This window comes from Gopherus evgoodei, chromosome 2 (assembly GCF_007399415.2).
Source record: "Gopherus evgoodei ecotype Sinaloan lineage chromosome 2, rGopEvg1_v1.p, whole genome shotgun sequence".
NCBI classification, from domain to species: domain Eukaryota; kingdom Metazoa; phylum Chordata; order Testudines; family Testudinidae; genus Gopherus; species Gopherus evgoodei.
Window position 1 is genome coordinate 92,667,575 of NC_044323.1, and position 22,535 is coordinate 92,690,109.

The 22,535-nt window shown below is 42.2% G+C and overlaps 1 long non-coding RNA gene across 2 annotated transcripts in view; it reads left to right on the plus strand.

Annotated features, from left to right (window-relative positions):
- LOC115645985 overlaps positions 1–20,939 on the plus strand; it is a 73,868-nt gene extending 52,929 nt beyond the window's left edge. For both annotated transcript variants that reach the window (XR_003998890.1, XR_003998891.1), the window contains exons 4-5: positions 18,548–18,673; positions 19,885–20,939. This is a non-coding gene — a long non-coding RNA (uncharacterized LOC115645985). The remainder of the gene's footprint in view (positions 1–18,547; positions 18,674–19,884) is intronic.
- The last annotated feature ends 1,596 nt before the right edge of the window (positions 20,940–22,535 follow it).

Sequence of the window (22,535 nt, forward strand, 5' to 3'; positions counted from 1 at the left end):
TGAGACTGCGGTCTCCATCTCTATGCCCCAGGTCTTTGTCTTCTGTGGGACTCCTACATCATCGGCACTGCACTCATAGTCTCTGCCCTCTCAGTGCAGGTCACCTGGAGGAAGGCACCAGTCACCATATTGCCAGCAGTGATCATCCTCCTGCTTGCCATTTCCTCAGCACAGATCTCCATCTCTCAGACAGTGGGAATGGTCTCTGTCATGGTACCGATTCCTCCCAGCCCCGGCCCTGATCCTCCTCCTCGAGGCACTGGTGTCCCGTGGCAACTGTTAGCCATCAAGCTTCAGCGGCCCCTCTGTGGTCACCAGAAAATTGTTCCTCTGGTTTGGAAAGGGAATTCAGCCCTTCAGTGAGAGCACTGGCACGATCGGGCACCTGAGGCTTTATTGACCTCCGTGATGTCATCATGGCAGCAAGGCCAGTGGCTGGTACAATGGCCCTACTGGAGCGTGTGGGGCATTCCTGAGATGCCGATGCCTCCATCAGTCCGTTCCTCGACCGCCACCTCAGAGCAGCAACCGGTGGCACAGAGCTTGGTGCCTGAGGTGCACTCGGAAGCCGGTGTAGAGGAGCAAGCACTCACCCCAAAACCCTCTTCCCCCATAGGAGATGATCCCTCAGGGCCTCCCCCTGTGACCCAGTGTAGCATGGCACAGACTTACCCCTGTGGCATCTCCTGCTGGTCGTCCTTGGGAATTAGCTCTTTGACCCAGGAGTGCCCTCTGCAGGCCGGTGATCCACCTGTCCTCTGGCCCCCGTGTCCCTCCCTGGACTCTGGTGCACCTTTAACTGGGATGCTGCTCTGTGGCAGTCCCCCATCAATCTGGGTCTCCCCTCCCTGGGGAACCCCCAACCCACTATCCCCACTTTGCCTCAGTTTGGCTACTGCCCAGTCTCCTCTAGCCCTCGTTCACAGGGGCAGACTGCAGTATCAGCCACTCATCACTGGCAAGGGTGGGTTTGGACCTGCTGCCTTTGCCTACCCCTTGGGCTTCTTCTAGGCCTCAGTATGGGGCTTTCCAGGCAGGAGCTTCCCCAGCTCCTCTGCCTTTCCCCAGACCTGCTTCACCCAGGTACCCTGTGTCTAGCATCAGGTCCTGCTTCATAGGGTGGCTACAAACTTGGGCTTGGAAGTGGAAGAGATGGCCAAACAGGCAGACATCCTGTTTAATGTGCTCTTGGCCTCTACCTCCACCTGTGTTGTGCCACCAGTGCATGATGGGATCCTAAAAATTGCAAAACCCTTTGGCAAACTCCTCTTTCCATCCCTCCCACCTCTACAAGGGCTGAGCAAAAGTATTTCATCCTGGCCAAGTGGTTTGAATATTTGTATACCGACCCTCATCCAGGCTTGCTGGTTGTCCTGGCAGCCAATGAGAAGGACAGGCAAAAACCAGTTTGAACCCCAAGAATAAAGATTCCAAGAGGCTGGATCTTTTTTGGAAGAAAGATTTATTCAATGATCAGCCTTCCGTTCCAGGTGGCCAACCACCAGGCTCGCTTGAGGAAGTGTAACTTCAGCTTATGGGAGTCCCTCTGTAGGTTCAAGGACTTACTGCCCCAGGACTCATCCCAGGAATTCGGAGCCCTGGTGGAGGAGGGTACGTCCGACTGCAAGGTGCTCCCTCCAAATGGCGTGGGATGCAGCCAATTTGGCAGCTAGGGTGGTTGTGCCGGCGGTGGTCATGAGGCACAGTTCCTGGCTTCAGACCACTGGCCTGAAAGTGGGGGATTCCCCAGGTGGACCTCTTCACATCCTGTCAGAACAGGAAATGCCACGTGTTCTACTCATTCCGGGCATTGGACATTCCTGTTGGATGCCTTTCTGCTCCTGTGGATGGGGTGTCAATAACCTAGTCCCAGATTTGGACTTTAGCATCCAAAATATGGGGGTTAGCATGAAAACCTCCAAGCTTAGTTACCAGCTTGGACCTGGTACTGCTGCCACCACCCAAAAAATTAGAGTGTTTTGGGGCACTCTGGTCCCCCCAAAAACCTTCCCTGGGGACCCCCAGACCCAAATCCTTTGAGTCTCACAACAAAGGGAAATAAACCTTTTCCCTTCCCCCCTCCAAGTGTTCCTGGAGAGATACACAGAAGCAGCCTCCGTGAATCTAAACAGAGGGATTCCACCCTCCCCGTTCCCAGCCTGGAGAACAGAATTACCGAGAGTCAATCTCTCTTCCCCCCTCACCCAGAGGGAATGCAAAGTCAGGCTAGTACATCTAACACACACAGGTTTCCCCCTGACTTCTTCCTCCCACCAATTCCCTGGTGAGTACAGACTCAATTCCCTGGAGTTCCCCACTAAAGAAAACTCCAACAGGTCTTAAAAAAGAAAGCTTTATATAAAAAAAAAGAAAAATACATAAAAATGGTCTCTCTGTATCAAGGTGACAAATACAGGGTCAATTGCTTAAAAGAAATATGAATAAACAGCCTTATTCAAAAAGAATACAAATCAAAGCACTCCAGCAACTATAGACATGTAAATACAAAAGAAAAACAATAACCCTTATTGTTTTTATGATCTCTGTACTCACAACTTGGAAACAGAAGATTAGAAAGCAGGAAATAGAAATCACTTCTCAAAGCTGAGAGAGATTCAGGCAGACAGAAGACAAAAAACTCAGACACAAACTTCCCTCCATCCAGAGTTGAAAAAAATCCTGTTTCCTGATTGGTCCTCTGGTCAGGTGCTTCAGGTTACTTTTTTTTCAGGTGAAAGAGACATTAACCCTTAGCTATCTGTTTATGACATGGGGGCTCTGAGGTATTCCTTCCCGCCGGTGCCGCTAATCCATAAGGTCCTTATGAAGATCAAACAGGACAAGGCAAAGGTGATCCTGATAGCCCCTGCATGCATGGCCTCGGCAGCACTGGTTCAGCATGCTGATGGACCTTTCAGTAGCCGCCCTGCTGCAGTTGCCTCTCTGGCTGGACCTGTTGCTCTAGAACTATGGCAGTCTTCTACACTCAAACCTGGCAGTGCTGCACTTGACAATGTTGTTTCTGGAGGGCTAAATTAAGAAGAATGGGAATACTTGGTCTGAGTCCAACAGGTCTTGTTGGGTAGCAGAAAGCTCTCCACCAGAGCAACCTATCTGGCCAAATGGAAGAGGTTCATGTGCTGGGCCTCGGACCAGGATATCCGGGCTGAGCAGGCATCACTGCAATGCAGGCCATCCTGGACTGTATTCTGCACCTCATGCTCCAAGAGTTGTCCTTATCATTGATCAAAGTCCACTTGGCTGCTATTTCAGCCTTCCACGCCCCGTTCCAGGGCAGGTTGGTATTGGGATATGTAAGGCTTAAGTAGAGACCGGGAGACTGCTGGTGTGCTGGTATGGTATTAGGGAGTAGAGTCACAAGCAGGCACTGCTTCTTCGCTTGATAGATAAGTGTCATCCCTCGCCCTCCCCTTCAACTTGTTGGGAATAAATAAACGTTGCAGCTGCATAAAGAATGTGGTTGTACCCTTTGCATAAAGAAGTGTTATCTCCCCCTCCCTTCTTTCCCAGCTACATAAACGAGCCCTGGATCATGGCTCCTTCCTCTCTTCCCTGAGAACTGCTGATTAGGGGAACTTGTAGCAACAATCATTGTAAAGAAATGTATTTTCAAGGTAAAGATGTGTTATAATATGTGTAGTGCTGTAATCAGTCAATAGGTGTGGGTATAATCATAGTATGGAAGTCTCTATTACTTAATAAGGCGTTTTGGGGTGTTGTAGCGGATGTAGGTGTTTACATACTAACTTAAATAAAAAGAGTGTGATGTAACTAATCCAGGGCTTACTCGACAATTGGGTCAAGGGGAAGAAGTATCGCAATAAAGAAGCCCGTATTCAAATCCGCCGCTGGGTCAACCTGCTCCTTTTTCTTCTAACAGTTGGTCTTCACTCATGACGTGACAGTCCAGTTTTTGAAAGGTCTGGAGAGTTTCTACCGACAGGTCAGGGATCCTGTCCCTCTCTGGGACCTAAGCATCCTGCTGTAGCGGCTCATGGGCCCTGCCTTCGAGCCTCTAGCTTCCTGTTCCCTTCTTCTCCTCTCCTGGAAAGTTTATTTCCTGGTTGCAATAACATCTGCCCATATGGTCTCTGAGATCAGGGTGCTTACTTCAGAGCTGCCAAATATGGTGTTCTACAAGTACAAGGTCTAGCTGCAGCCATACCCAACATTGCTGCCCAAGGAGTTTCACAGTTTCATACCAGCCAAGACATATACTTACCTGTCTTCTTCCCGAAGCCTCAGAAATCAGAAGAGGAATGCAAATTGTGCGCCCCGGATGTCAGGACAGTACTTGCCTTTTACATGAACAGGACCAAGCCGTTCTGTAAATCAACACAGTTCATTGCAGTGGCAGACAGGATGAAAGGTCACCCAGCGTTTGCACAGAGGATTTCATCCTGAGTCACAGCCTGTATCTGTTATCCATTACTGCTATGACTTGGCAAAGGTCCTCCAGCGGCAACCATGACTGTCCACTCGACTAGAGCACAAGCTTTGTCAGCACCCTTCCTGGCCCAGGTGCTGATTCACGATATCTGCAGGGCCGCTACCTGGTCATTTATCCATAGGTTTATGTCTCATTATGCGCTCACTCAGCAAGCCCGAGATCATGCTGGCTTTAGCAGAGCAGTGCTGCAAGCCATACGACTGTGAACTCTGAGCCCACCTCCAAGGTTACTGCTTGTGAGTCGCCTAGAATGGAATTGACATGAGCAAGCACTCGAAGAAGAAAAAACGGTTACCTACCTTTTTTAACTGTTGTTCTTCGAGATGTGTTGCTCATGTCCATTCCATTACCCGCCCTCCTGCCCCTCTGTCGGAGTTGCTGGCAAGAAGGAACCGAGAGGGTGTAGGGCCAGAGGTGCTTGATGACCTGCTGATCAGCAGCCATTTAGCCTGATATTCACTGTCATTACAGGATTCCTGCACATGTGTTGAATCACAGCTAGTGGCTGCTATGTGGTGTTATAACTTGAGAAAACTCTTGACATGTTTAGCAAACAGATTCATGGGCAAAAACACCACCCGGTACTTGCTATCTTTGCTCTGCCTATGTGTTCCTGGGTCTTGGGCATCTTACTGTGTGTCCAGTAATTCTCATTATGAGTTATAAAGTTTATCTTTTGATCAGCTGATTTTTTGTAATGTCTGAAGTGCCAAACCTCTCATTCAAAAAATTAAGATGGGCAAAGCACATACCTAGGGATGTCTGTGGATGATCCACTGTTAAACACTGTTCAAAACCAGTAGTGTCAGCACACTGGCTGAGGTAGCCTATCTCTAATACAACCCAGTTGTTACACAGAATGCTCAGCCTAACAATTTAGGGCCAAACTGTAATTCTTCTGGGACTATATAGCGCTGTGGTTTGGGTTCTGTTTTGCTAGAGTGTTCCCATGTGAAGACTTTACACTTGGAGGGGCTCACCTCTTCCCTGGGCATAAGATAAGCATTGAATCAGAGTGCCAGTCTTCACTCTTCTGCGATAAATGCAGACATGAATGTTCCTATTCTCAAACTTTTGCAGTAGACCTAGACCACTGAGCTATACCAGTTACTGTGGGATTCTTCAATCATCCTTAGTCCTAGCATTTTTTGGACTTCCCTTAGGTGTTCACATTAACTTATCAGATATCAATATGAGATGTGCATGTGTAGCAATGGGAGAATAATACCCTTTAAAATGCAACCCGTATGTTATTGCCACAAACTCTCCACATATTGATGTGTTATATAGCTCAGAATAACAGACACAAAAAGATGGAAAAGATTTAAATAATAACTTACTTCCAGAAAATCTACTATTGTTTCTTTAGCAGTAATTGCTCCCATGATTATTCTTTCTAGAGCAATTGACTATTGTATGTATGGGACTCTTTACTTCTGCTTTGCATTGCCACAGTTTCTGATGTCTCAGCTGGAGTTTGGAAAGGGAAGCTATTGGAAACGTGCCTATTTCTTGATTGTTGATGGCCAATCAAAACAATGGAGATGTCTTGTCAGATGTAAATAATAGGACACCATATTATGATGTGCGTATTTAAGAGACCGCACCCCTGTTTGTAGAGGCTTCATGTTGACATGGGAATCATGTGCCACTTCATCAGTCACTTCATTCTCAAACCAGAGCAATTATAACAAAATCCAGTAAAGTGGAACCAAACCGCAAGTGTAAAATTAGCTCTGTATTCTGTGCCATCACTTGTGAATGATATATGAAAAGTTCATGCACTAGTGGCCAATATAGGGGATTCTTTCAGTAAAAACAATATTTTCAACACTATTGCTTTTTTTAAATAGGCTGATCTATGTAGATTACATTTCAGCCAGCAGTACACTTTGTATGAAACACTGACCATGACTGGTCTCTATTTCTCAACAATGAATCTTTGACCTTCCCCTGCTTTGCTTATCTTAATCTTCACGGTGATATATTCAAAGAACTATCTTTTTCTGACTTGACTATATGCTCTTAAAATATCTTCTTGGCCTATTTAATCCAAATCTTATTTTATCTGCCTTTTTATGTTGCTAGTGCTGGATTTCAGAGATCTGAGCTGTACAAAGAACCTTTTGATCTTTGCCATTTAGCCAGATTGCTTCTTTTTCTTGATTTGTAGCCCTCTTTGTTGTACAGACCTCCTGTAATTCTGGTCTGCTTGAGCAGCCTCTGTGCTGCATTTTAATTTCCTTGTGAATTTAGGGCACAGGTGTCAAAAACATTTTGTGAAGAAGGCCTACATTTTAAACTATGGTCCATGGTTTGAGCTAAAAACTTAAGACAACACACTGCCCCTTGATCTCCAGTAAATCTTCCAATGATATAGAAAGCTTTGGATTAAGACTAAAGGTAGACTATGACACTTGTGTAGTAACTTAATTTGTAGTTATTGTCACAGTTGGCATCATTCCGTGGGAAAACATTCGCCTTTAGGATCACCATGGTTTCTTCTTCCCTCTACACTTTTCCCTCCACAAAATCCCTGTGCCCACCCAATGAGCTTCATTCTGACCCCTTTCTCCAATCAGTTCACCAATTAAATAATGATGTTGAAGCATTATCATTGGACTTCAGAGTTAACATCCAGTAAGACTAGTGGTTGGGGGAAGGTAATTCACACTTCTGTTTCTGAATGTGTTCAGACTTTAGAAGGAAACATTATATTTGTTTAAACTTTTGAATGTGAAAGGAACATCTTTGTAACTGAGGGCTAAAAAACTGTATTAAAACTTAATTTTTGCAGAATTTGATTAGGGCTAGGTCACATGGGGTTAGGTCACAATAATGCATCAAGCAGAATGAATCTGGCCCATGATTCAGTTCTTTAACACCTCCGTGTAACCATGTTGCTTCAAGTCTTATGACAAATTACTATGAGGGCTCTGTTAGGGTCAAATCAACACAGATGTATTGCAGTCGGCCACTGGTTACTGTGGTTGTACTCCAACCTTAAGCAGGGCTCAGAGAGGGCCACAAACTCAAATCTCCTTTTCCAAATGGAAAACATGTTAACCACAGGAAACAAAGAAAATTAAAAGTCCCATGCCAGCTAGGGTTACCACCTTGGAAATTTGAAAAAAACTGGCATCCCCCACCAAACAGCGCAAGCCTGCTGCAACCCCAACCACAAGGCAATCGCCTTTTCAACAGCCACTTATAGTGTTTAGAGAGATAACACACATAGATAAGATTGATAACATCATTTTCTTATGTTGGTTGTGTTTCTCCAAGCTATTTTATTTGTGTCCATCTTCACTGAGATTATTCTTTCCCAAACTGCATTGATTCTATATTTTACCTACTGTATATACTTGAATGTGAACATTTTGAAACTTTATACATAAAGAAAATCCACTGAGTCTATTTCTTGAATTTATATTTGCTGTTTGATTTTTTCCATTTCTTATTTTTACTGGGAAACATCATAGAATTCCAGACAGGAATAGCTGAGATTGCATCTAATACAAAGCTCACTTTTGACCACACCAATACCTCGGTGATTCCTCTCGTCAGTCCTAAGGTTTTCGATCAAACTGAAAACTCACTCCATGAATGCATTACTCCAGGCACAGAAAACTTGACAATTTTCAAGATGTTTGGGGCTTCCACTGTCCTGAAAAATGCACACTACTTATTAGTAGGTCTGGCAAGACTGCAGGCACTGGTGCGTAAGAGACAGAATTCCCTGTACAAATCATCCCCGTCCATGACAATAGCAGCACTCAATTTCAAAAGGTCTTGCAGTTTCATTAAGTCATCAAATGCTGGCAATTTCTTGATGTTTAGGTATGAAAGTGACTTAAATGAAAGTGACTTCAAAAGAAAACCATCTCTCCAGATAAGCTACTGCTCGATTGTACATAGTCTTTCCTTCATTTCTGAACTTTTCCTGGGCTTCTCTTGGCAAGTCCAGCAAAGCTCTGTTCATCTGGTAACTGAAAAACTCATCCTTTGCTTTTTCAATCAACTGGCTTCTGACATCCATCATCAGATTGAAAAGTTTTGTGGCATTCATAGAATCCTTTTCAAGAATGGAGAATAACTTCTAAATGATGGACATGACAGAATACCCAAAATAAATGTAGCACTTGGAAAGTGTCAATTTCTCACTTAACTCATGCTCCTGATTTCCAATGAATCTCCAAATCAGCCCATCACAGTCCAATTCCCCAAGCTCCAGGAAATCCACCTTAATAGCTTACCAGTTCTACAGAAGCCTTTCAACTGTGGTAAAGAGGCTTAACAAGGGAGCGGGCACATGCAAAAGCATTGTCTGATAGTCGTGCTCCACAAATTGAAAGCAGGATTTGAGATGTTCTGCTTTTTTTTGCACTGCGTGAAAACTCATTGAAAATCTTCAAAACCAAATCTTCCACATCAGAGCGGAGGGCTTTCATGAAGTTTTTCCTGCATTGTTTAAAACAGGATAGTTGCAGTTAGCTTAGATCATCGGTGGTTCAACAGCTTCCAGTTTAGCAAACACAGAACAATTCTTACCATAATTCACAGATGCGTTATTGGCACCGTAAGCACTGACATTTCTCAGGTCCAACCCAAACTTGTTTATGGCATTAATTACACCTCCTGAAATCAACTCCCATTGCTCATCTAGTTCTTTTCTAAAAATCCAAAAGGACATTGTTTTTCTCTTTCAATGTCAAAAAAATGAGCTGCCAATGGACAAAACTTCCGGCTTCCTTTATTTGAAGCATCAGTAGCAACTGCGAAGGGAGAACTGCTTTCTTTTAGCTTTTTGACTGCTCTTTCCACAGAAAAGCAGATTGAGCACATTCTCAACTAGTCTTATGATTTTTGTTCTTCCCTGCTTCATTTGATTTGCCACAGCAGGATCAACATGTAGCCATGTAGCTAATTTGGTGCCACAGTCCATTGACAAAAAACTGTAGTTGTGCTTCACTCCATGAAAGATGTAGGCCAATTCCCTTGCAGCCACAGTGTCGCCTTTAACTCTGTTTCCCTGTGAGAAAACTGTAGATATGCACGTGTTCTGTTTTGCATTCTGAACCATTGTTTGGTGTTTTTTTCCAGTTGAATGTTTCCGAACAGTATTGATTCCATCATATGTTACCGTAAAGACGCTTGACAAATTGTGCAATGGGCATTTGATGAGCCAGCCTTTGTAGTCTGTTTTGTTTAGGCAGTTGTCATTCAATGTGCAGTTTCTGATGTGAGCTTTTTATTTTGGGGGTTGGAGTAGGATTACTCACGCCATCCCCTGATCTTCCATTATTTACTATGCCTCTCACATCTCCTCACTCTCGTGTGACTCAGACTCCCTTTCTCACACATGCGCGGTGTGCTTTCATGTTGGTGAGCAGACAGCTTCTGAATTTTCAACAGTTTTGATCTGTTATCACTTAAACTGCGGAAGTGGGAACACTGTAGAATCTTTAGCTGGACACAGAAACTTTTAACATCAGATATCCCTAGGATGACCAGAGAGCAAATGTAAAAAATCGGGACGGGGGTGGAGGATAGGGGTATAATAGGAGTCTATATAAGAAAAAGACCCAAAAATTGGGACTGTCCCTATAAAATTGGGACATCTGGTCTTCTGACAATAATGCAAACCTTTAAACCTACGTAAAAAAACCCTGGCAGATTAAAATAAAAAATCTAGTCAAATACTAGCCAGGTGGTAACCCTGGTGCTGGCCCTACCTACTCCTCAGAGGATCTGGCATCTAGCAGTTTTTGAACAGATCCAGGCCCCAGCCAAGCCTCTTCTCAAGGAGCTAGCATGGGAGGTTATCTCCCTTTTACAGACAGCCAATACTGAGCTGGAATTTCCCCCTTTTAAGCCTCCCTTCAGGATTTATGCCTCTTTCAGGACTAGTGGGATAGGGATGTTTGACCCCATAGTCTCTCATTGACCCCTTCTTGGTTCATGTGGAGTCAATAGCATATTCCTTCATGCTGGGTATTACTCCATCGCATGATGCAACATGGAATACCTCTCCCTGAGAGGATGAACATATTGGAATAGGAGAGTGACAAGGAAGAGAAGGGCCATGGCCACAAGGCCGGCGCTTCCATTAGGTGACCCTAGGCGGTCACCTAGGGCGGCAGGATTTGCGGGGCAGCATTTTGCCACCTTGGTGGAAATTCGGTGGTGGGGGGTCCTTCTGCTCCAGATCTTTGGCGGAAATTCAGAGGCAGGTCCTTCACTCGCTCCAGGACCTGCTGCCAAAGTGCCCCAAAGACACAGAGCAGAAGGACCACCTGCCGCCGAATGCTCAGAGGAGGAGCGCTGCTGCCTAGGGCGGCAAAAACCCTGGCGATGCTTCTGCACGGCCATAGTTTGACCAAGCCTCCAGCATGAGTCAAGTATTGGAATAGGCTTTCCAATGGAGGTTGTGGAATCACCAGCATTGGAGGTTTTTAAGAAGAGGCTGGACAAACAAGTTATAAACCTCTGTCTAAATTTTCTGTGTGTGCTGGACTGCCTTAGCATTACCCTGCAGAACCACATCTGTCCAGCCCCTAATTCTCTCTGCTCTAGAGACTCATTAACCCCTCGTGAATCCATCTGCCATCTTCAATTACCAGTATTTTACTCTGCTGCTTGATGCAGGGATCTAGCAACCTAATACAGAGTGACTACATTCTTGCATCAGGTTCCAGGAGCTTCCTCTACTAGTACAGATCAGATATCAGGTTTTGGCAGCATGGGAAAGGCTTGAGCTGAAAACACTGTTGTGCACCAGCAGATGCCAGCTTCTGGCAGAGATATGATTAAATTAATTCAGTGTTTTCTTCTCCCATGTGTATGGTCAGGGAAAAGAGAGGAAAGCACACTTCCCAGTGAGGAAGTGACAACATATAATTGTTGAAGGACCTGGAAAACATTTACAATTACAGCATACTCCTGCTGTAAACAATAGTGCTATAAACAATAGGTGAGAAATAGGCTGGGGAAATCCCTTTCATCCAGTTAAGTTCTTTGAGCAGCCCATTGATCAGTTCTGTATCTGCCTCCTGGTGTGCAGTGAGGCATAACATTGCACAATTCAGGACATTTTCAAGGAAAGGTTGTACCAGGTTTTTCTGAGGAACACAGCCTGTGAAAATTAAAGTCAGAAGCATGGCAATAGCATGTAAATAAATGTCTTCAATCAAACCCAGACCCTACAGGGACACTGCATATTGTAGACTCAGTGCCATGGGGTGACTATGCTACAGTCATTCCTGTGTGGGGTGAGCAACTGAATATGTGTCCTGAGCTAACCAGACTGTCCTTCAAAAAAGGTCTTAAAAATCATGGTCAGAAATCATAGAAGCCCTGGTGGATTTGCAGGACTTGGCTACAGGGCTGGCATGCTATGGCACACTCTGCACATGACAGAAGGCATTTCCAACAATAACAAAACAGAAAACTGAAATACATTTTCTTCTCCAGTATAGTAGCGAAGGATGATGCTGTGCATGGGCAACAATTTATTTTATCTGAGCGCCTGCACCTGGCTAACAACTATGCGACTGAACTTATTTCAGAACTTAAAACTTTATTTTATAGAGGTAATTGTTTCAAACATTAGGTGGTTTTATGGGAACTTTCAGCCATTAGTTATAAGAACTCCTAATCACTTCAAAAGGTTTATATGAAGTATTAATCCCAAAGTTGCTTCAGAATCTTCATTTCCTGTGAGGTTTACAAATACTTCATATTCTGAGACTAAAAGGTAGACTTTCAAAAGTGCTCAACATTTGTCTAACTCTGCTCCCATTAAAGCTCTCTTTCACTTATACCCCATTCATTCTGCTAACTTCTGTATAGTTACTGCTGCTTGTGACATCGGTGTAAGGAGGAGAATTAGGCTCTGTATCTTTTTGGAATGGAACCAGATTGGTCCTTTTTTATTTCATGGAAGGGCGCGGGAGAGAATGCATTCAGTGTCCATTAGACAAGGGGATAATGGGTGGATCATATTATAAAAGAATATAATATTTCACATGCATATAGCACCCAGGAAAACATACCCTTTATATCTGTAGTGAACACTGACTTGAAACAGATGTCCCACCATAATGTCCTTTTCCTGTATCCGGAAAGGAGCCTTGTTTATGTAAAGCTGCTGAAAGAAGTTATTTGGTGTAATGCAGATGCAATGTCTTACCTTTCTGTTTGGCGCTTTCTTTTGCCCTTTTCCCCCTCTCTATTTTTTGTGTGATGGGTTGCACGTGTTAAATTTAACTCCCTCTCCTTTCTGTGAAGAATATGAAAGAAAAATACAGCTGTAATATGCTAGCTTCACTGTCATAGGTGTGCAAACAATGAGAATCCACTTTAATCTGAAGGCCTGTTAACAGTCCATTCAGATCTTTTAGGTTTTTCATGCAGTTCATAGTATTTAGCCACTGATTTTCTGTATCTATAAACTGCTGGGGTCATGTACTTTTCAGGGTGCTTCTTATCTGAATAGTTTAGAGAGAGTTTAGATTTCCTTGAGGATGAAAGCTGTTTATCAGACTAGGCCAAAAACACCTCCAATGGCCCCCTTAGAATTATTAGGGGAAAGTGACAATAGTCACAGTACTCTTCTGTAGTGAAGTTTGAAGTCTTTAATGACACCTAATTTGGTCTTTTTTTCCCCCCCAAATACTGATAGCCTGTTCCTTGAGTCACCTACAAGAATATGCTCTCGATTCAGTTTACTTTAAAAAAGACTGTGCAGGGCATCAAATGCCCAGAAGAGGGAGCTGTCGCCCTTCCACAAGCAGTTGTTTCTGGAAATGTTCAGTGAGCTACAATAAATATCTCTGTTAAATCCCCAGTGCTTCTTGCTTGGTTCACCACTACAGATCTGCTAGAAGCTTTTCTTCCCTTTTTTCTCATGGCACTGTTTATTGAAATGAGGAGGGAGAGTAAAGTTTCAGGAAGAGTGAGATAATATGAGCTGATGAACTATTTACTCTGAATTGCATCTAGGAGATGCAATGTCTCAAAAGAGCATTTTTGTGGTTCTGGTTTCTCTTTAGACCTAATATGTTACATTGTGAGGAGCTGGCCCTCCAGTTGGATGGTTGCTGGATCTTGTTGCAGTGGTGTCAGGAATGCTGGTAGCTGAAACCCAGGATGCTGGCCAAGTCCCATCTCTGTGGTTCAATAACTCTTCTTGTGTGTGTACTTGATCCAGCACTTGACAGGAAGGGATCAGTGGAAGGACGACTCTCCCACGCTCTTTTGATGGTTGAACTGCTCTGGTGTCTCATCACTGCAGCCGCATGTTCTTGCACTGTTTCAGGCCATGGTCACTGACCATAACCTCTTTGCCCCTCAGGAATGATCCTTGCAGTGCACATCTTAGGTGGCTCTAATGTGCAGATTTGTGTCCAGCTGGTGGATCTTTGGTGGGGAACTGTCCAATTAAATATTAATTAAATGTGGATTTAACTCATTACAGGTGCAAAATGGTTTCTGCAAAAAATGGAGGCTCACTTTGAAAATGAGGCCATTAGGTATTTCTGAAATGCACCTGATCATGCATCCTGAAGCCCATGTCTATTATTAAAAAATATATATAAAAAATCCTGCACAGCATTTCACAAGAAACACAGGTTTGGGGACCCATAAATGAGATGCACAAGAGTACATGACCGCTCCCTTCGACAAGTGAGTGTGACAAAGAGTGGTGACTGCACACTTCACAAATAGAACCATATACACTTACACAGATATAGTTAATTTGAAGAGAGAAACATTAAATATAAAGTCTGCTAAATAGCCAATAAATATTGTGGACTTTCTCTATAGCTCAGTCAGGAAGAAGCCCGGGTATTTCTATATCTGAGGTACACTCATGTAACAAAATGCTCTACTGTGAGGAAAAAAGAAAAAGTTTATGAACATGTCCTGAAATTCCCTAGAGCTGCTTAGCGCAAGCCCTCTTGCATAGGTGGTATCTCATTTGTATGCTATAGTGCTTCTCTACCCTTTTTCTGAGAGAATCAAACACCTGCGGTTTGTCCAGGCACTGCTATTTATCCAGCCAGGGAACAAAAGAATACTAAACGGTTTATGGGACAATCACACAGTGAATATGAAATACACTTAAAAAAAATCTCTTCAAGAGCGGTACATAAGAAATCCAGAGGAGGAAATAGACTTGCATAAAATAGCCTGTAAACAAGTGTGAATAGTGAATGCACAGGAGGGGAAAGACAAAATATGCCAACTAAGTTATCAGAAATTGTTCAGTTAATTCTAATGGTAATATAAGCATAATTTCCAGTTCTGAGATTACACCCCGGGGAAGAGGGGAAGTGGACACAAGAAGGGAGGGTTATAAGAAGATAACACCTTGCTGTGTACATGATGAATATCTGAGGTGCAGTGTATGGAGTAGTGATGGATAATATTTCAAAGAAATACTGAACTGAGTTTTGATCAAAATGGCCTTTTTTGAAGAGTAGGGTTTTTGTGGGTTTGGGGTTTTTTTTGCAAAAAAGTTGTCACCATTGTTGAAAACTCATAAAATGTTGTTGTGCTTTTAAAAATATTTAAAAGTGTTGTTGAAATCCTTGTTTTGTTAAATGAAAGACTTCAGAAACCATTTCTATAACATTTTGCTATATTAGGTAATTTTATTAAATGAAATTAATGAACAAATGCTTTAAAACCTCCAATGAGTTTTGAATGCTTAAAACAAAAACTAACAATTTTCATGAAAATGTTTTTGTTTTTCAACAATCTTTGAGAAAGCAACCTTAACAGTACATAAAAAAAATATTTGTATGGTAAGGATAATAATATGGATGTAACTTTGATTTTTGGAGAATGGTCCTGTAAATAAAATAAAATAAAATAAAAATTTCAGCAAAATTCCCTCTAATAAACATGTTAGCAATTCTTAAATTTAAGTATTTATTAAGACAGAACTAACAGCCTACATAAGGCCAGAAAACACTCCTATGTGCTGAATAAATCCAGATTAGCTAACAAACAATTACTATGTATAGTATATTGGTAATGTTGTAAGGCCCAATCATATGCAGTGCTGAATGCCTCTTCCAAGGTGCTGACTACTCTCTGCTTACCTTGAAGTGGAAGGTGGTCAGCATGCTTAGGAGATCTGGCCTTTTCTGAGTAGTCCACTTCTGTGAAGTTGTTTATTTGAGGCTGCCGCTGTATTTTTGATGAACCCTGTTGTTCTGCTGTCTGAGGCTTTACAGAATGAATATGATAGAGGTTTCTTGGGTAATATTCAGTCTGGTGAAAAATCCCTCAGTGTTGCTTACAGGGTGGTTACAATAGTATGTGATTCATTCATCTTTTAGCAAAATAAAATATTATATTAAACTGTCAGGGAAAAAAATCATCTTTAAAACTTTAGGCCTTGTTTTTTCCTCCTCCTTTCTAATTTTAAGAGCAGCAAAGAGTCCTGTGGCACCTTATAGACTAACAGATGTATTGGAACATGAGCTTTCATGGGTGAATACCCACTTCATTGGATGCATTTTAAGCTAGTTCCCATTTGCTGGAAAATGTCTGAGTTTCGGTAAATGTCCGAGTTTCAGTAAATCAGATCACAAGAATGTGTAAAATGAAGTAATGTCATTTTAAACTTCCTGCAATCACAAATTAAGATTTTTTATTAGTATTTAAGGGTGTGGGTGTGCATGACTGCTATTACCACTAATAGAATCAGATTCTGGGCTTTGGGGAGAGAGAATATGTTCCTCTTTACAGCAGTGTGATGGAGTTAATGAGAACCTGTTAGTGCCGTCGGCTTTGACTGACTAGTACACCTGCATTAGGTGTAAAGCCTGGAGGGAGAAGTTAAAAGGGCTGAACCTGGCTCAATTAGGCCTTGGACTGGGCTGGGTTTGCCTGGAGAGGTGAGAGGGAAAATTTTCTGACCCCAAATGAAGTCACTCTAGAAACTGAAGAAGAGTCTATTGGAGAGGAAGCATGGATACAAAGTAGGGAGAGGGGAAAGAAAAGAGTAGAGGAAGAATCAGATGATTATATCAGCCAAAAACGCAAAGTGGAGGAAGAAAATAAATGGAAATGTTACAATTGTAAGATCCCTAGCCAAAGAAATAAGATGAGGTGATGTTCACCTTGGGATATACTAAGAGCCAGGAGGGGTCAGATGGGGATGTTCTAGTTGAACGTAACATCAAAGAGCAAGGCTGATAAACAGCTAAAAACTAAATGGCGCTGGGAAAGTTAAACTAAGTTGCAGCGACCAAAATATTTGAGTGAAACAAAAGAGGTTATATATGAAGTGCCAATAGAACTGACCAATGATCAGATAACAAAAAAGCACAGGAAAATATGAAGTGTTAGTAAGTAAGTAAGTGACTAATCAGTAAAGGAGGAGGAGAAAGCAAACCATCAACAGCAGTGCTGATTACATTTAGGGATGGATTTCAGCTGAGAAATTAATACCTGGTGTGACGTTGCAGCTCTATATGATTTTATAAATATATGCTAATGAGTGAATATAATGTAACTGGAATATGCTTTTATGCAAGAGGTCTCTTGTAAAGTATTATTACCAAGTTTATAATCTACTGAGTGTGGTCATCCTATTTGTATAAATGTACCACTCTTGTATCTGAAACTAGAAATATAACTCTGAGGGCCTATTGTAATGATGTGAAGTGTGGGCCATTAATGGTGGTATGGAATTTTGATGACTCCCATCAACCAGGACAGTTGACTGCAGATGGCTCTGTTTTACCTGGAAGTGTATGCTGTCAAGTGGGCAATGAAGTCTTCCAGTGACATGTGATCATGTCACCTGAACTGAAATTCATCTTTAACCTGGTGTCTTTCCATTGAGAGGGAGGGGTGGGAATCCAGAGAGGGACAAAGGATTCCTGCCTTACACAAAAGATTATATACATGGGCAGAACAGAACAAAGGAGGAGGAGCCATCATGAAGAATCCCCTAGCTACCACCTGAGCTGGAACAAGAGCTGTACCAGGGGAAAGAATTGTGCCCAGGCCTGGAAGGTGTCCAGTTTGAGGAAAAAACTTACTGATGCATCTCTAAGGGAATGGCTGGCTCCAGGCACCAGCACAGCAAGCTGGTGCTTGGGGCAGCCCATGGAAGGGGGCGGCATGTGCGGGTCTTCGGCAGCGGGTCCCTCAGTTCCTCTCAGAGGGAAGGAGCAGCCACCAAATTGCGCTGAAGAATGAAGCGGCACAGTAGAGCAGCTACAGATCGCAGCTTTTTTTTTTTTTTTTTTTGCCACTTGGGGCAGCAAAAATGCTGGAGCCGGCCCCGTCTAAGGGTGAGATTATCTGTATTCAGTTTGATTAGACATAGATTTGCGTGTTTTATTTAATTTTGCTTGGTGACTTACTTTGTTCTATATGTTACTACTTGGAACCACTTAAATCCTACTTTCTGTATTTAATAAAATCATTTTTTAATTGTTAATTAACTCAGAGTATGTATTAGTACCTGGGGGAGCAAACAGCTGTGCATATCTCTCTATCAGTGTTATAGAGGGTGAACAATTATGAGTTTACCTTGTATAAGCTTTATGCAGGGGAAAACAGATTTATTTGGGTTTAGCCTCCATTGGGAGTTGGACATCTGAGTGTTAAAAACAGGAACACTTCTGTGAGCTACTTTCAGTCAAGCCTGCAGCTTTGGGGTGAGTAATTCAGACCCTGGGTCTGTGCTGGAGCAGACGGGTGTGTCTGGCTCAGCAAGACAGGGAAAGCAGGGACAGAAGTAGTCTTGGCACATTGGGCGGCAGCTCCTAAGGGGGTTTCTGTATTCCAACCCGTTACATTTGGATTTAAAACCTACATCCCCCTTCCCCCAGGGTGTTATAGTGCTAACATTATGGCCATGTACTAATTGAAAATGAGATGTGGTAAATGTGCAGGAGAACATTCCTGTGACAATTGCATAGAAGGGGCAGAGGTCAAGTGTAGTAACTGGGGTGGTAATCATAGTCTGACATATAAGAATTTGTGTTGCACCAAGACAAGTTAAGGAGATACAAAAGACAAAAATTGTTAATAACATATCTTAAGCAGAAGCTGAAAGGAGACTTTCAAAACGCCAGGAGGAGAAAGAAGAGAAAATCAGCACAGGAAAAGGGGAACTGTGGACAAAGCCTCACTCTCTAAAGAAGATGATAAACACTGCAGAAAGAATAGGTGATGATATACTAGTAGTGAAATAAAGGTTTATTGAAATGATGATAGAGGTGATAAATTGTTTGATTTTTTCCCCTGATTGTGATGTGCAATGAAAATTATAGAAAGGGCAGTGGAAAAATATTTGTATATTAGCAATCTGTCAATGGACCATATTCATGCAATTTTTAATGAACTTTTAATGGTGAAATATGACTAGCATGGGGATCGCAATCTTTTGTTGGAGGTGCACAATTTGATAGCACATGGTGAAGAACTATTATACTTGATGGCAGCTATAGATCAGTCAGTTAAGTCTGCTTTGCCATTTTAAAAAAAGAAAAAAAAAAAGTGAGGCCCTGACCAGGAAGGAGAGCAGATCTGTGCTTCTCACTCAGTGAGAAAGGCCTGTTTGAAGTCAGGGAGCTGAGTTGCAGACAGAGACCCAGTGAAGGAAGGCATGCATGCAATAGGGAGCACAAGGTAGTTGGGAAGGAGCAGCAGAAAGTAAATCCTCCATCCAGGATTTTCTTTGCTGGTGGAGGGTCCTGCAGGGAGCAGGATGACTACAGCCTAATCAGGGACTACCCAATCAGACGAGCAGAGAGATCTTCTCTCAGCAGAACCAGTTGTATGGCAGAAAGAGTGAAGTACCCCTGCAGTGAAACGGTGGAAGAGGCTTAGAGGGAGTGGAGATGATACACTGGGAGCCTGGGAAAAGGCTGTGGGAAAGGCCTAAGAGAGGCCAAGGTAGAACAACCACTGCAGGAAGGAATAGCTGTCAGCAGGGGTTGCTAAAGGAGAGTCTGTGATGCCATGCCCAGCTACTCAGGGGTATGCTGGTTTGTCATTCACATGCTTACAAGCAGTGAGTTCACTTAATTAACACTGGAAAAAAATTCTATACCCAGAATAGAATATAGCCAACCGTTCAGACAAATATGAATTGGTATTGAGGTGTGAATCTAGCTAAAAATTGTGTATTGTAAATGTAACAAGTGCACATATGAAATCTTTTCAGACAATAGGTGGAAGTTTTTAGGTAGAGATGGTAAGAAAAATCAGGAAAAATGAGATTTGTTTGTATTTTTAATCAGATTTCTGATTCTATTTTGTGGGTCAAAAATAGTAAAAATTTAATAAAGTGATTGAAAATGTCCATTTTCTGTAAAATTTGTTTTGGTCAACGTTTTCCAATCAGCTCTAACTTTTGGAGATGTTTGTTTTAACAGCACCATGGGAGGAATGTTGAAAACATAAAGTTCCATAAGGATTGGAATTGACCAGCTGGAGAAGCACAGATCTGCAGAAAATACAGTGACAGCAACAGAACCACTTTCAAGCAGGATTCAGCGAGAACAGTCAGTGAGGGAAAGTTAGTGGGAAGCTGCATGACATGCATGAGTAAAACAGGATAAGGGAGGTGAGGAAGGGAACAGAGTTTGTACAGAAGCAGAAGCAGGGAGAAAGTGGCAGAAAACTAAAAATGGGCCGTGAAGTCATCCTGCAAAGATAAATCTGCACCAAGCTAACTCTAATGCATTGGTGGTGTAACAAAAAGTCAACAGCAATTCACAATGGTCTATTGTTTAACTATAAAAGGTATTCCACTCCTTCTCCCCATTGATAAAATTCTTTATTTACCTCATGTTGGTGAGGAGCAAGTGGATTCAGAGGGTTAAAAGTCTATTACTGAGCTTTTTATATAAAGTCAAATTCTGTGGACTTTAGCCAGTTCGACGGTGGACTGCAGAATTTGGCCCATTTTGTGGAGTAGGAATTCAGGGTTTGTAGTCGTGATACTAAAATAAGGATCCTTGGAGCATCTACCTTTTAGTTTTGGGGTATCCTACACCAGAAATATATTTTGAACACATAACTGGATGTTAAAGAAAACAATAGTCTATTGACAATATTAGGCATCTAAGAATCAAGGCTTGCTCTGTGATTTTTACCCTAGAGACTGTACCTGCCCAAGTGCTTCAGAGGTTGTAATGATCACAACCTCCAGTAGGGAAACCCTGCAAATGGAAGATAAGCAATGTTTATTTTGTAGAACTAATATTATTTTATATTACATAAATTAATGGGGGTTTCCTTTAGATCCCAAGTATCAGCTTTAATGCTTGATCTATCTGAAAGTCCTTAGCCTTGCAATCTAATGAGGGATGGATTTATATAATACCTAACCGGTGTTTTGATAGTCCACTGCCACTGAATCTAGTCTGGTTGAGTACGTGCATGCTAGAATGCTACATACAGCACCTATCACAATGGGGACCTGGTCCTTGAGTAGAGCTCTTAGATTCTATGGTAATACAAATAAAAATAATAATATACCTACACACCATGCTGGAATGTATCTTTGTGCACTTTGAATGGGGTAGTTTGTTTGAAGTTGGAAGTATGTAATGGTCTCATCTCTCGGCAGTTAAAGATCTGCAACAAGGACATAAAGTAAAAGACTGTATCTATTTCCAGTGAATGGAGATTCTTTAGCTAGAGCTCCCTCTTGCTGTTTGCATCTGAAGGTTGAATGACTTCTATGGTCAGTACATCAAATATGGCAATGGAAGTAATTTCACAAAATTTACTACTAATTCTCTTGTCCCTTAGATTAGTTTGTTTTTCATTGCTGTGGCCCAAAAAGTATCAGACTGATGCTTTATTCCTTTTCTATATTGTAATGAACACCCAGGATAAAACTCTCCATTGAAAGAGTTGAAGATGTCATGCAGGAATCCTATCCAGAGTTGTGAAGAACATTATGTGGGTTATAGTATTCTTTGGGCCAAAAGCCTGTTTCTGAACTTCTGTTGTATTGTAAAGCAGTTACACAAAAGGAGGTTTAGTGGCCAGAGGAGAGTCCTGGACTAAGAGTTTCCAGGAGCTGGAGTTGGAACAAGTGTTAGGCAGTGAGATTGGCATGAAATCCTGGACAGAGACAGACACAAGGCAGAGGTGCTTGACCTGAGGTTTCTTCAAGAGGGAGTTGGCTGTGTGTAGTCTGTTACCACCTCTGTTCTGGCTAAGAGGATTGCATACACATTCTAAATGAACAAATGGTACTAAAAATACCTGACTCTGCATCACAAACTTCTGGTCCAAATGGGAAGCTGATCTACAAGGCCACAAAAATCTGCTACAGTTCAGTAAAGGGACAAGAATATGAACATTATTTAGTAGTAACAATCTACTACTCTGGATCTTTTCACTTCAAGCACTCCTCCACTCACAAGTACAGCAAACAATTGTACAGTTCATTAGTTTGGCAACTCTGGGAGGGGTGGGCGGGGATTAAAAGGTATCCTGCAAAGAAAAAAAAATGAATCTGAGATTTTTATTCTGCTTCATGATGAATACATTTCTCATTTCCCACTCTGTTCTGATACATTAAATTTGTCATCAACTTTTAACAGAAAGTGGGTGATATTTGTTCCAAGTGAAATCAAAAGTATCTAAGGCAATGACCTTTCCATTGCAACTGAGTTCCCAGAAAAGGTCCATTGATTGAAATAACTGAGTTCCCAGAAGAAGTTTTGTGACTGGACATGTGGGTGGAGCAAACTGGCAACCCTCACTGTTACATATACAGCAAAAGAGGGAATTATAGACCAAGCAGATGATGTACTTGTAGTTGAAAATGCCACCAGATATACTGAGAGGTCTTAACTTCAGTGATATAAATGATCTTAAATTATCTTTTTTTTTTAAATGAGTCTTTAACCCACCTTGTATAGATCCATGTTAGATTGCAAAAAAATGTAGAAGCTTTTAGCACACATGCTATGTTATTCTGAGTTAATCTTTTAAGTAAATGTTAGCAGATTATAGAAATAGATGGAGTTGAATTTATAACTTGAAACAGAAGCTCCTGAATTGG